We start from the raw sequence: 13,619 nt of genomic DNA, 5'->3' as shown, positions 1-13,619 counted from the left end.
CTTACCAGGGTTCATGCCTCCTTTGAAATGAAGAATAGTGGAGACTGTAGTGTCTTTATGATATACAGTTTATTTACACATATATACAACCTGAGCCTACAATGGGGTCACAGCATTAACACCCCGTGAGTATTCTTATTCTGATTCTTCTTCTTCTTATTATTAATTCAATTTATACACCACCCTATACCTGGAGGTATTGCTTCTCCCATAGCCACAGACTTGGATTCAAGCAGAAATCAGGCATGCCTATAACTCACAGGCTTCAGCCTGCTTCTTCCTCCAGCTTCTAGCTTACACATACACACACCTCAGCTCTGGCTATTGTCTTTTCTAACTACCGGTAACTACCTATGAGTTAAGGGAGGGCAGCCCACCCATTTGCCATATGGCACAAAGCCATTTCCTTTGTTACTTTAACAACCCATATTTAGAGGGCCATTATCAAGAAGCTTGCCTGGCTGTCCTGAAAATTTGAATCCTTCCTTAGATGTTAACCCTTGCTGGAGCCAAGAATAAGAAGGGTCTTGGCATACAGCCTACTCTCCCCACCCCCACCCCCAAGTCATAACATTACATTTGCAAGGATTTAAAGAACGGTAGCTTTAAACCCTTGAAACATGAAAATTCCTCTTTAATGAAGTACTTCCTGTTTTCCAGCTACTGTGGCTCATCACAGTAAAACATGAATGTGCTCTAAGTGGTACCTAATGCTTTTGAAAACATCCTCAGTCTAGTGTGTACAGAAGAGTCCTTTTAAAATCCTGATTCTGCTCCCAAAATAATTCAGCTTGATTAGCTAATGTCTATAGCATCTGTATGGGGGAAAGGTCATAGCTCAGTGGCAGAGCAACTACTTTGCATCCAGAAGGTCCCAATCCTCGGTATCTCCAGATGGAGCTGGAAAAGACTTCTGCCTCAAACCCCAGAGAGCCACTGTTAGTCACTGTAGAGTTGACCAAGTATCCCCAAACTTGGCCCTCCAGCTGTTTTGGGACTACAATTCCCATCATCCCTAGCTAACAGGACCACTGGTCAGGGATGATGGGAATTGTTGTCCCAAAACAGCTGGAGGGCTGAGTTTGGGGGTGCGTGCTGTAGACAATACTGACTTGGTGGACTAGTGGTCTGGCTCAGTATAAGGCATATTCCTGTGTTTCTATCTGTACATTAATGGAAAGGACACTCTACCCAACACTTTCTCTTCTGGAGGACTAAGATAAGGAATATTCAGACACGCACTGAAATACACAAGGAGGGTCACAATGGGAGGGCGCAGTGGATTAGCACTGCAGATGTGTGCAGCAGCTGCTCCTTCCAACACAGCTCCCCTCACATGTTCATCATCACCCCACGCCAGCTCTGCTTTCCATTAATCAAAGTTTGGAATTATTTTCACCAACACAACAGTGGGGAGATTGGTCAGTTCCAGCCAAGGGCATTGCTAAGCACTTACAGGATTTGAAGCACAGGAATCATGGCACAGATTTGCATAAAATTTGCATATGCTCACTTATCTGAACAGATGCCTCTGGGCATATTAAGATGGCAGGTAGCTGCCCAGCTTCTCTATAAGCAAAGTAAATAAAAACAACAGTAAGGCTACACTCACACCATACATCTAATGCACTATGGTACCCCTTTAGCCAGTCGTGGTTTCCCCAAAGAATTATGGGAGCTGTAGCTAGTTAAGAGTGCTGAGAGTTGTTAGGAGACCCCTATTCCCTTCCTAAAGTTCCCAGAGTTCCAGTGATTGCTTTAAATGTATGAGGTGAATGTGGCCTAGGTCTTTAAAAAGTGAGGGAAAGCACAGGAGATCTGAGACCTGGCACCAAAGACACGAGGCTCACCCCCCCCCCCCGGGCTATTCAGTGTGAATGCTGTTGCAGTGGACTTGTAGGGAAGGAAAGTATGTGGCTGCCAATTCATGTTGACTGTATAAAATTGTGGACCACGCGAGCCTGTCTTGGGCACTTGATTATGCTCCATGAGCAGATCTTGCAACATGTACTTTCTCCAAAAATTACAGCTAGGTCTGAGGAGGTCTAAGAGGAGAACCAGATGTTTCTGGGTTAGTTTCAGAGTTTAATTTTCCAAATGAGAGGTGCCAGGCCTCAGGCCTGTCTGGAAATCAGGCCCTATGCTGTTCTGAAAGCCGTTACCCATAATTCCTGAGCAGGTGATGCTGGTGACTGTGATTCTCAATGACAAGGGAAAGGCAACTCATGCTCCAAGGCACATTCTCATTACTTTACCTGTTACAGGGCTAAGCATTTGTATGGGAGAACAGTTTCCAGAGCTAAGCTCTGATGAGCTCTGCTGGATTTATTGCCACCAATTCTCTTTTTCCTTTATTTTGAGTTTGAGCAACCTCTCTGTCTCACAAGTGCTTGGATGGGACTAATATGTAGCGACAAGAGTTAAATACCCACACGAAAGCTGCATGGAATCATGCAGTACATAATGCTGCAAACGGCTTCAGGAGGCACAATTTACATTTGCCTCCATAGACTTTTTAAGATTGAAAGCAATCTGTTTCCACCATCTGAATAAAATGCCACTTTGATTCTTGTTTGGTACCCTGTTAGCAACTAGACTTGCTAGAGGGTTTCTGCGAGGCTCTCCCCACAAAGCCCTGCAGCTAAGGATTCAGTGAAGCTTGCTAACATTTTGACTTGGTAGGGCTGCAATTTTTTAAACCTTTTTTTACCACCATAACAGGACTTGTATGGCACTGACTTAGGAAAGTGTGTCATTAAACATGTATAGGGTCCCATTGTCTCCTCTCTCCCTGGAGCAGTCCAGGCAGTTGCTGCTGCTGCTGTCCCTGGTCTCTGAGCTCCTCACCCCCACGCCAAGGAGAGGTGCCTCCTCACACTGCCCTACAGAGGCCTGGGAAGCACCCCCTGGCCAGCTCCAGAGGGAGGGAAGGAAAGAGGGACAGAGGCCAGTGATTGCCGCAGTACCCCTGACCATCATTCAAGGCACCACAGGGTGTCACGGCACACTGATTGAAAACCACTGGTTTACACCTACACATCCATAGAAAAAAAACTAAACACAAAACATATTTAAAACATGATGAAAACTTGCTTCCAGTTGTATAGTTTTTCTCCTCCCAAATATCAGTTTAACGATTCATTATCCAAAACATTTCCCCCCCTAAATTAAAAGAAAAAAGTATTCCAGCCAATAGACAGAAATGATTGTGCATTCAAGCTATATCCCCTGTTAGACTTTGCGTCACCTGCTCTACCTCATCCAGCAGCTGCTGCAGCTTTTAATGAATGAATGCAGGGAAATGCTTATTACAGAGTTTGTTGCAGCACATACACAAGCCATCCACCATTGCAAAAGCAAAATGATTAAGTGAAAAACAGATATTTATTATAGAAAGCGACTCGCTGTTGCTTGCTTGTTCACTCTCACTAGCAAGGTCACAAAAAAATACTAAGCTAAACAAGTGAACAGCTCCTCAGATTAGGAAATACTCCCTGTTTCTTATCTGGCCTTCAGGGAAACAGCTCAGTGTATGATTCTGATATGCTAATCCTACCACATAAGGTTGTTTCTGAAGCAGCTCTAACTCCTTCCCTATCTGCTATAGTAGTTCTTCTGGACAGGCCTCCTAGCAACAGATGGAGCAAGAGCTTTCCTACTAGGGCTGACTTTTAGCCAGCCCAATCTGTCACTTTTTTTCTGCTTAGCCATACATGGTCAGGACCTCTTTGCCATAGCTGTACTTTTGGATTAGGATTAGCCGAGTAGTAGAGAGATCTGATCGCCCAGAGAACAGACAGTTGAAAGAAATGCTTCTATAAATATAAAATGTATACACTCCTGAGTATTTAGACGTGAGCAATAGTGAATGGAGAGGGGGGACTCTTGTTGTGTATCTTTCTCTTACCGTAACCAGAACCTTCACATCTCCAGTTTGGAGAAAGGGCACTCAAGCAGGATCATGAATATGCCATTCCTCATTTTGCAAGCTGAACCATGGCAAATATCAAACTAGTTTGCCTGGGAGATTTGTGCTCCACTAGATTCACCTGACCAAGTATGAAGCTGCTGCCACTGAACGTCTGTGAAAATCAGCCCACCAGTACGAAATCTGCCCAAAGTGGAATGACCCAAAATCATGCTTCAGAATGAAAAGCCCAGTCAGAGAAATGGAGGCGTCCAGCTGCAGGTCCACCTCACTGCTGAAAGACCTGGTGTTGCCCTCTGAGCGCCTTTTATGGGGTAGATAAATATTAGTCAAGTCTGATGTGAAATTTAACCACATGCCGACAGTCTGTCAACAACTGTGGATGGAAAAGATGGCCTATATATGTACATATTTTAACTGAGAACACCCTAAGCGGAAAATATATGGAAAAATGTTTTGGCAGTGTCCTCCTATAATATGTCTCTATTTATTTTATTTTGCCTCAGCACTGAACAGCTTGACATTACTTATGCTTAATCATGCTGATGAGAGATAGAATCAAGTGTGCTGGGAGGATGGCATGCAAGCTGTTCCCAGCCTGGGTGTTGCAATAAACACAGAATACTGGCTCCAGCCCCACTCCCCTTTCCACTATACTTTTAGTGCATGCGGCAATTAAAACAGCATATTGCATGTGCCTCTTAATTACGGCAGAGGAGCCCCAGGCCTCTGTCTCTGCTACACAGAGTCTTTGCTGGATGGGTCTGCAATTATTTTTGGTCCCTTGTCAGTTCTCACTCTGCTACAGAGGAAAAGATGGATTTGCAGGAGTGTAAAAATCAGATGTGTTCATGCAAAAGAAACACTCAGTTAGGTAGGTTTATAAAGGCCCTTAGATCAGTGTGAACAACTATATATATATTCAAAAATTATCAGTGAAATATTACTGAATCTAGACATTAAGGTGAGTGCTCCTCAAGCTGTTGTCCCTGTGCCATTTGTATTCAGTTACATGCTTGTGAATTATATTGTTGCACCATTCTGTAGTTTAGCCATCCAGCTGTTATCATGGCAGAATGATTATAGCATGCACACCACCCCAATCTCTGAATGGTGCAAGATTCCAGGGGTTCCAGGTGCTTATCTGGGGTTCAGTTTCCTCTTAATGAGGGACAGTGCAGACGGTGATGTCATTATGATATATGGTTTATTTACACATATATACAGCCTAAGCCTACAAATGAGGGGGGCGGGGTTTCACAACATTAACACCCAAAGAGGGTCTTGCTTCTCCCATAGCCACAGCCTTGGGTTCCATCGGAAATCAAGCATGGTTCTGATTCCCAGCTGCTCAGCCTGCAGCCTTGCAACTCCCAACTCTGCCCTTTTGTCTTTCTAACTCCCATCTGCACAGAGCCACTTCCTTGGTTACTTTAATGGTCCATATTTAGGCTATTACCTCACCAGGAAGCTAGCCTGGCTATTCCAGGAATTGAATCTATGCTGGATCCAGGAATTAGAAGGGGGCTCAGACGCACTGTACCTCTTTCTCCTCCCTCAGCCCATAACAATATGTTCAGTACATGGATGCATCTTCCTTTGTTGGCGCTCACAGCTGTATTCAAAGATAAAATCCCAGATGGCGTTTCAGGCAATATAGCTTCCAAGGACATTTAAGAAATGTAAAGAATTGGTTGTGTTTCTTCAGTACATCTGCTGCCATCAAGACAGAGCTTGAGTGAAGAGCAGGCGAGAAGTCATTTCCATGACAGTGCTGTCTTGAGTACATAATAGAAGAGACGCCTAGTTAGATCAGCTCAAAGGTTTGTTTAGTCCAGGTTTTTCTTTCGCAATGTCCAATTCCAAATGTGTGTGGGAAGCCCACAAGCAATATATCTTGCTGTTTTTCTTTTAATTCTTATCATTCTCTTATTTTTCTGTTTATATTATTGTTGTTAGCTGTTCTGAGCATCAGAGAAGAACTGACGACTACAATAACATGAACCACATGACTAGGATATTTAATACAGTTATATCCCACTTTTACTCCATGGAGCTGAAGAGGTTATTCCTTTCCCTGTGTTCTATCTTCACAACAACCCTATAATAAATTATAATAATAATAAATAATAATAATTTTTTATTTCTATCCCACCCTCCCCAGCCGAAGCTGGGCTCAGAGCGGCTAACAACAATAAAATGAAGTAGGATAGGCTGAAAGAGTGTGATTGACCCAGGGTTTCTGGCTAATTATACCCTGCCCATCTGGCTGGATTTCCCCAGCCACTCTGGGCAGCTTCCAACAAAATATTAAAATACAATAGTCTATTAAACATTAAAAGCTTCCCTAAACAGGGCTGCCTTCAGATGTTTTCTAAAAGTCTGGTAGTTGTTTTTCTCTTTGACATCTGGTGGGAGGGCGTTCCACAGGGCGGGTGCCACTACTGAGAAGGCCCTCTGCCTGGTTCCCTGTAACTTGGCTTCTCGCAGTGAGGGAACCGCCAGAAGGCCCGTGGCACTGGACCTCAGTGTCCGGGTAGAATGATGGGGGTGGAGACACTCCTTCAGGTATACTGGACCGAGGCCATTTAGGGCTTTAAAGGTCAGCACCAACACTTTGAATTGTGCTCAGAAACGTACTAACCACTCTACATCACGATGGCTAAAAGAAAGGAGGAAATAATTTCCGCTTACACTGTGTTCTTACCTAGTGAAACACATTGAAGCTGTTTTGTTGCCAGAATAGCCAAAATAACTTGATTGAAATTGTGCTTTCCTTCCCCACTGTGCATAAGGGGTCTGGACTGATGCTAGCTAAACTGAAGGTAATTAATCACAACACTTCCTACAGGTGCAATCCCTCCATCGCCCTTTAGTCCTCTGTCAGGCAACTGCTTGCAGTAATTATTGGCTATGGTTGAACTGTCACAAATCATTTGGATGCTGCATTGTTTCTGGCAGAAGTGTGGGGGCTGTCTGGCTAATAAGCAATACAGATACTTCCCTTGTTATCTCTGACTCTTTTTAAACTGATCCATTCAGTGTAAGTGTGATCATACGCATCTGCTCGCGTACACACACACACATACAGTACAGTATGCTGTACAGTTTCAGAGGGAGTCAGACTGCATTGGTGTTAAAATGAAGCCTTTGATGTACCCCAGTGTTGACCTATGCAGTCATAGGCCAATGGATTTCTTGCTTGCTATTCACTGCCATGTCTGCCTTGCTTTAGGTAATGCCTTTGGAAAATGGTATAACTCTAGTCATTGAGCATCTCCTTTGCTCATTCATAACTGGATATGTAATACATGCTATATTCAAACAGTCCAGTAATTCATCAAGTCAAAATCCTAGCTGAGAGATCATTATCACATTCCAAATATTTTACCATCTTCCTCCCTTTCCTCCCTTCCCTTTCTCATGACAACCTTGTATTGTTCCCATTTTGCAGTGGCTTCCTGACCCCTCCTGGTTACACTACACTATGAATACATATGAAGAAGAAGAAGAAGAAGAAGAAGAAGAAGAAGAAGAAGAAGAAGAAGAAGAAGAAGGGCTCTTTCTACCAATCAGGGCAATAGCCACTGCAGCAGCAGTACTGAGAAGTGACTGGATAAACTGGTCCATGCAAGGAAACATTTCATTGTTGTCAACACCTCAGACTCATTCCTGTAGCATGAAGAAATTGATTGCAGGCAAAGTTGATACCAGCTCTGTGCCTTATACATGGCCCCCATGGATGGAGCTACTGGTGTGGGAGTTAGGCTCTGAGGCCAGATGCCTGGGCCAGATAGCTTATCTCCTCTGCTGAGAGGTACTTCAGCTAGTTTTCCTTTTACTGTCTCCTCATAGCAACTGGAAGTAATGTAATCTTAAGGTAGCTAAGGGGTAAAAAATATGGTCATTTTCAGAACATAGAAATGCACTTTTTCTCCACCACATGAATTTATGCATCCCATACAGAAAATGCGAAATTTACATGCATGTGACGTGTCAGTTGAGGCCCACAAAGTAAGAATTAAAGAGAACAAACCACATCGTGGAATGCTAAATGTGCAGTTCATAACCTAAACCCGTCCTGGAGCAGATACAAATACTAAGCAGCTGATAGGGCATTCAGAAACAGAACAATACTCAATCACATCAGAAACAATGCTATCTTGTATGGAGAGAGGGCCTGAGAAAACTAGCAGGTATGATTCCAAGGGGAAGTAGATGCTCCTCCAGTTTCAATCCTAGTATATTAGATTTCTTATACTGTATAACATTTGAAGCATATAAGCATTTAAATCCTTGCTTTCCTAATTATACTCTGTTTTGTTAATTTGTCACCCCTTTGCTTTTCTAAGCTAGTCTTTATGGAGCTGCCCTGGAAACTGGTCATAACTCAACATTTCCCCCCAATTACAGTTGCTCAAAGCAATGTAGAAAATCAGAGCATGGGAAAGTAAAACTGGAATAAATTAAGTTTTCACCTTTGTGAATGGAGTAACATGCTCTCGCTCATTCTGTGAACAGGTTTTTTTAAAAAACGTGTCAGTGGTTTGTTTGTAAAACAGCTCCCTATGAACCACATTGAAACTGTTAGCTGTTTAGAAAAAAGAGAGAGTATTGCGGCGTTATTCTCCTTCCCTGTAGACAATGGAGATCTTGAATGCATGTGAAATATTTCACTGCAACCTAAGTACTAGATCTACTGTGTCAGTTCTGTATCCCCTCCAGCTTACTAGTATCTAAATGCCAGCTATGGGAAAAAAGAAACTGGTGTCCACAAGAGTCAGATCTGACAGGCTGCCTTTCTGTAACTCGTTCCTGGCCTACAGCCACACTTCCACTGGCTCAAGTCTTCTGATTCAATATCATAAGCTAAGCAGAATCGGCCTGAGCACTGTTATGAGTTTAGACTGTTTACATTACTGTCAATAGGCAACCAGCCAGGGAGTTTAACAAAAGAACAGTAATGTTCCTTGAAGGCTGGAAGGCTTTCTCCAGCTTTTGGGGAGGTAACACTCTTTAGCTAGGGGGAGGGGGCAAAGAAACAGTTTGGAACCACTGCTTCCATTATAATTTAGAAATGGGGTGGGGTGGGGGGACAGAGAGATAAATATTTTAGTTGGACTTAGCTACAGGGAGTTTACATCAGTACTATGTCAGAGTCAGTCTTACCATTAAGCAGGGTTAGACAGCTCCCCTCCGGTGGCAGGATTTGGGGAACTATTAAGCAGCGAGTTGCCAATTGTTCACCCATCTGTTCTTACATTTTTACCACAATCACAGGTTCCATTTTTGGCTGTTTTTTGATACTCGGTATTAAAATTGTATTCAGAGTGTTTGGCTTTTGTGCACATTTGATTTGGGTTTCTGGACAAGATGGCTTTCTTTCTGTCTGAGTTTAAATTACAGCATTCCTAAGTGAACATTCGGGTAGAAACTAGCTAAACAAAACGTTCACATTCCCAAACGATTGTAATTTTGCATGATAAAAAGTGTGATGTTACTCAGCTGTCATGGAAAAAGGGAGACATATTCTCTCAAGGAAGAACTTCTGTTGCATGGAAATTGCAATTACCCAACAGAAATATACAAAATGGTGGGGGAAATGCCATTCCCCCTCTGCCAGTTAATGGGCTCATTGTGACCATTTGTGCAGCTTGAAGTGTGGTTGCAAAGACATCACAGCCACCTTGTGGCTAATGCTATGACACCACAGAGACAAGCAATACAACTTGGCAGCCACACCCAAACTTCTCACCAAAACAGTAATTAAAATCACTGGCTACTCAAGAAATTTTTAAATAACGTCTTGAAGAGATGCCTGAAAGCCCAAAGTGAGGATGCAATTTCTGTTTCCCAGCCTAGTCAGGACAGAAATCCAGCGCCCCACTCAGGAGAATGACCATGAAACCCCCAAATAAGGCCACACTAGCTTACCACATTTTGAAGTAATTGATATAATACATATTACCATCTAAAAAGAGAGAGGTGGGCATTACCATCTGAAGGGAATGGAGGCATAAGTTCAGAGTCTGAAATGATCTAACTGCTCTACTGCCTCAGCCTATGGGTTATTGTTGCTGTTTGCATGTTGACTTATTTTTTATTTATATATATTTATATATTTTACAAATGCAGCATGGCAAAAAAAAATCCCAGTCAAAATAAAAATCTGAGGTTTAAAAGTGGTTTTAAGCATACAATAAATTGTGTATTTTGAACTGGCTATTGAAGACCATCTTGGCAGCCTTCTGAGGGCTCAACCCCTCTACCTTCCTTAGACTCATAGGAGCCAATGCCTAGAAGAAGAAGAGTTTGGATTTGATATCCCGCTTTATCACTACCCGAAGGAGTCTCAAAGTGGCTAACATTCTCCTTTCCCTTTCTCCCCCACAACAAACACTCTGTGAGGTGAGTGAGGCTGAGAGACTTCAGAGAAGTGTGACTGGCCCAAGGTCACCCAGCAGCTGCATGTGGAGGAGTGGGGAATCAAACCCAGTTCACCAAATTACGAGTCTACCACTCTTAACCACTACACCACACTGGCTCTCTTTGGCTTCCCCAATAAAATACTTGAGAGGGCTGGGACCTCACAAAGTTGATGGGCATTGCCATTTAAATGGTGTGTGATTGATTATGCAGGGCAGAGCTTACCTGCCCCCCCCCATTTTACTCAAGCTGGTGCCTCTGCTTAGAGTTATTGTCAGGGCATGCCTACAGGTTGGTTAAGTTGGCCCCCTCCAAGGGCCCAGGCCCAGTGGGGCTCAAAAATCACAAAAGAAAGATGAAGAGAGCTGTGATTGCTAAGGACACAAGGGACTGGAGCGCCACCAATACAACTCTTTGCCAAAGGTGCGAGGGAGCCAAGGTATGACTCTGGTGAGATTTTATGCCCCCTCGGCTGGTGCCCCTCACCTGGCACACACGCCTCTAGCTTCCAGTGCACATAGTTAATGCACCTATAACACATGGTGATTATAGTATTTCTTTCCAGATGCTTTGATTAAAAAGAGAGAGAATTACTCTAAGTATTGTTACTCTTTCCATTTTGATAACAAATTAAACTGTAGAAACCATTCAGTACACTAATCTACCCTTTTGTTGCTTCCTTCAAGTTACTCTCCGATTTGCAAGTTGCTAAATACACGAACTCAATACCTTTGACTTAGATATTGTTTGTGATGAGGGCTCAGTTCAGAAAAAATGTTGTTTTGAAATGTAAAAGCTCTCAGGCATTCATAGCAAATCCACATCCTCCACTCCCTCCTCACCCATTATTCTGCCACCAAGTTCTCTTTCCATTTCAGCCAGACAGCCACAAAGATGCACTGAAAGCCCATCTATTTCACTGGAAAGGAAATAATGTTGCTGGCAAAGCATTCTCTTAAGGAAAATTCATGGGGTGTTTAACTGGACCAAAAGTCTGCCCATCTGTACTGTTGAGGATACATAGGGGCCCCAGACACACACACTGAGGATTCAGGTAACTGCCAGAGACCAGGAATGTAAACAGAAAATTGCTCAACACATCCTAGTCTCTCCTTGTTGATACGACCCATAGCTTTCTCTCTGGTGAGGAACGAAAGGATAGCCCTGCCTCCTTTCCTTGAAACTTCTTGTCTGCTAGGGGAAAAGTGAAGTTGATTCTCATATACAAATACGTGTGGGTGTGGGCTACTTCGATCGAATCTGAATGTGGAGGGAGCGGATTAATAGCTAAATAATGCTCAGATGTGGACACGCCCAAACCATGGTTCATATGTCTCTTATCAGCCTGTGTGGGCTGATGTGACAAGAAACACAAAAGGAAATGAAAAGCAGTGTGCATTTCCCTTCACTGAAGCAGGAGACGGACCCCCTGGTGTAGCAGCCAGTGTCTCATAATGAAAAAGTGGTAAGGAAATGACTGCATGAAAGAAGTGGTGACATTGGAAGACTTGCTTGCCAACCACCCCCTTTTCTTTACTTATTGACAAAGCATCAGCAGCAGAGAGCTTGTGGACTTCTCCAGATGAGCTGTTTATTGCGCATTCATTCTGATTTGCTTGTACAGAACTTACAGGGAGGTTATACGTATGACGCCTGCTCTTTATTGAGCTTTTCCTCTGATTTGTTGGTGTGGAAGTTATACAACAATGAGCATTCATCTTGATTTCATCCTGAATTGTGTGTGCAGAAGTCATAAATCATCCTGTCATCCTAATTGCAAAAAACCCCATTAAAAAAAATATTTTTTTTACAAAAATCAGCAAGTGGATTTGCTGCACCAGGGTGCTTTAATCCACTTTAATTGCACAAACCTACATTCCCTAAGGGACACAGGTGGTGCTGTGGGTTAAACCACAGAGCCCAGGACTTGATGATCAGAAGGTTGGCAGTTCAAATCCCTGCGATGGGGTGAGCGCCTGTTGCTCGGTCCCTGCTTCTGCCAACCTAGCAGTTTGAAAGCATGTCAAAGTGCAAGTAGATAAATAGGTACCACTCCGGCGGGAAGGTAAACGACGTTTCCGTGCGCTGCTCTGGTTTGCCAGAAGCGGCTTAGTCATGCTGGCCACATGACCTGGAAGCTGTATGCTGGCTCCCTCGGTCAATAAAGCGAGATGAGCACCGCAACCCCAGAGTCGGTCACGACTGGACCTAATGGTCTGGGGTCCCTTTACCTTTACATTCCTTAAACCTAAAATGGTGTCAGTCTGGAGCAGACAGTGCCTTTTCATTTTTCGAGCTCCTTGTATTTGATTGGGATATGAGCCAATTTGTTTCCACTTTTGAGAGATCAGTTCATTTCTAGGTCAGCCTGAGGATAGCCACGGGAGTATTCATCCATTCATCAATCTCTATATAGCAGTGAGGTTGTCTTCTTGAATGGATCATCCATTCTTTTTGCTTCGATGCACCCAGAGGAACCAGACCAGGAAACATCTTGTTTGCCCTAACTATTACATCAGAGCTGGACCACAGTTAGTTTTTGCAGTTTCCTTTGGGAGCTTGGAACATCAAGTCTACAGAAATGTTTTCAGAGTAACTCATGAGGAAAACACTAGAGCCTGTGACCTTTCATGGGGAGGATATCCTGATTAATTTAGAAGTAGGCTAGGACCTTCCTAATTCCACTTCCTCGGGATTTTGATTGTTTTAAAATTCCTTCTCTGTGCAGAAGAAGTTTCTTGTCCATGAAAAGTCCCAGCAGGCACCTTGCCATGGCCTATGATGTCATCTCCGTAAGAAAAGAGAATAAATGCTTGGAAAATAATGCTATGCATGGGAGCAGGAGAGAATGGAGTGAGGCAAGTTACTCACACATACATATGCACTCTCCTCCTTAGAGATGAATTGTCATGAGCCCTGAATTTACCAGTTATCTGGACACAGAGTCGGAAGCTGCAGGAACACCAGATGAGGTGCTGGATCAGATTCAGGGCTCAGAGCTGACTGCTGAAGATAAGAGACCATTGTGTCCTAGGCTGTTGGACAGGAGCACCCAGAGGAACCTCCCATACCACCCCAGCCTATAGGACCAGAGCCCAGACCCACATGGGCACTTTCCCCTAAGCCAGTGATGGCCAAACTTGGCCCTCCAGCTGTTATGGGAACTACAATTCCCATAATCCCTAACCACTGGTCCTGTTAGCTAGGGATGATGGGAGTTGTAGTCCCAAAACAGCTAGAGGACCAAGTCTGGCCATCACTGCCC

The 13,619-nt window shown here is 43.6% G+C and overlaps 1 long non-coding RNA gene across 2 annotated transcripts in view; it reads left to right on the top strand.

The window, feature by feature from the left end:
* Nucleotides 1-10,012, top strand: part of LOC310711521 — a 31,716-nt gene extending 21,704 nt beyond the window's left edge. For both annotated transcript variants that reach the window (XR_014528517.1, XR_014528518.1), the window contains exon 3: nucleotides 7,383-10,012. This is a non-coding gene — a long non-coding RNA (uncharacterized lncRNA). The remainder of the gene's footprint in view (nucleotides 1-7,382) is intronic.
* The last annotated feature ends 3,607 nt before the right edge of the window (nucleotides 10,013-13,619 follow it).

Source organism: Podarcis liolepis, assembly GCF_965112155.1.
Source record: "Podarcis liolepis genome assembly, chromosome: 1".
Lineage (NCBI taxonomy): Eukaryota > Metazoa > Chordata > Lepidosauria > Squamata > Lacertidae > Podarcis > Podarcis liolepis.
The sequence above is the reverse complement of the archived record's forward strand: the minus strand, read 5'-3'. Positions and strand labels throughout refer to the sequence as shown.